Below are 1,064 nucleotides of genomic sequence, written 5' to 3' on the forward strand. Positions count from 1 at the left end.
GTGTGTGTGTGTGTGTGTGTGTGTGTATGTGTGTGTTGGCAGTGGCAGAGGCTGATCTAATATGGGCTATCTAACACCTGTTTCTCCTCCAGTCACAGAGCTGTGTGTGTGTCGGCCGCTGCGCTGTCTGGACTCCACGCGGGACGTAAGCCTCTCTTAGCACCTTTAGCATTGCATCTGTCATGGCTGCGTGTCACCTTTATCTGTTATTGTGTCATGATCCGTGTGCATCATGTCCACAAGTGTCAGTTGCATTGTCCACTGAAAGCTGATTGACAAACCTGATGTTTGTAGAGCTCAGCAACACCCTCTGCCTGCCATTACCCGCTCGTGACGCCGCTGCTCCGCCACCTGCTGCTCTTCAACAGGGTGAGTGCACCTCGCTCAGTGCTTACATGCACGAGCTACAGCAATACTGAGTTTGATTTCAAAATCAAAATAGCTTTTTAATTTAATTGTTTTAGCCTTTGAAATGGTTTCCTAGTCTAGCTTTCTAATAAACGCGGCATTGTGCATATTGTGGCTCTGTCACAAGTCACTTTGGATAAGTTTTATATGTCTCTCCCATTATACTCTATTTTGCTGTCCTGCTTGCAACCAAATAATCATTCACATTTTATTATTTGCATTCAGCGTTTTTCTTCCTTTTTATAAAAGCATGTGCTAAATGTAAATGTGACAGTACGGACTAGGGTTGCACAATATTAGAAAATAAATAGGAAAACTGACATTGCAATATTTGTTTATCTGTGATATATATTGCAGTACGGGAAAAAAACAGATGGCTTGAATTTTTAACAGATCATTTGAATGACTATATTTGGAAATAATAACTATATTTGGAAATAATTATCATCTGTGCATTTGCATAGAAAAATAAAAAAAAATAAAAAATGACTTTGCACCCTGAAGACTTTTGAGAATAATTTAGGAAATATTTGGGTTTACTTTTTACAAGAACCATATCAAACCTCTTTCAGTGACCATAAAATAGAAAGAGTTATAAAAATATCTCTTTCAACTTTATTTATTTTTCATAGGCCACATTCCCTTGCCCAATTCAG

At 38.6% G+C, this 1,064-nt stretch overlaps 1 long non-coding RNA gene across 1 annotated transcript in view; it reads left to right on the forward strand.

Moving 5' to 3' along the window:
* The first annotated feature begins 70 nt into the window (after nt 1-70).
* Nucleotides 71-1,064, forward strand: part of LOC107575146 (uncharacterized) — a 2,053-nt gene continuing 1,059 nt past the window's right edge. The window contains exons 1-2 of the long non-coding RNA XR_001607812.1: nt 71-145; nt 295-369. This is a non-coding gene — a long non-coding RNA (uncharacterized lncRNA). The remainder of the gene's footprint in view (nt 146-294; nt 370-1,064) is intronic.

The sequence above is a fragment of the Sinocyclocheilus grahami genome, unplaced genomic scaffold (assembly GCF_001515645.1).
Source record: "Sinocyclocheilus grahami isolate Dianchi unplaced genomic scaffold, SAMN03320097.WGS_v1.1 scaffold2482.1, whole genome shotgun sequence".
NCBI lineage: Eukaryota > Metazoa > Chordata > Actinopteri > Cypriniformes > Cyprinidae > Sinocyclocheilus > Sinocyclocheilus grahami.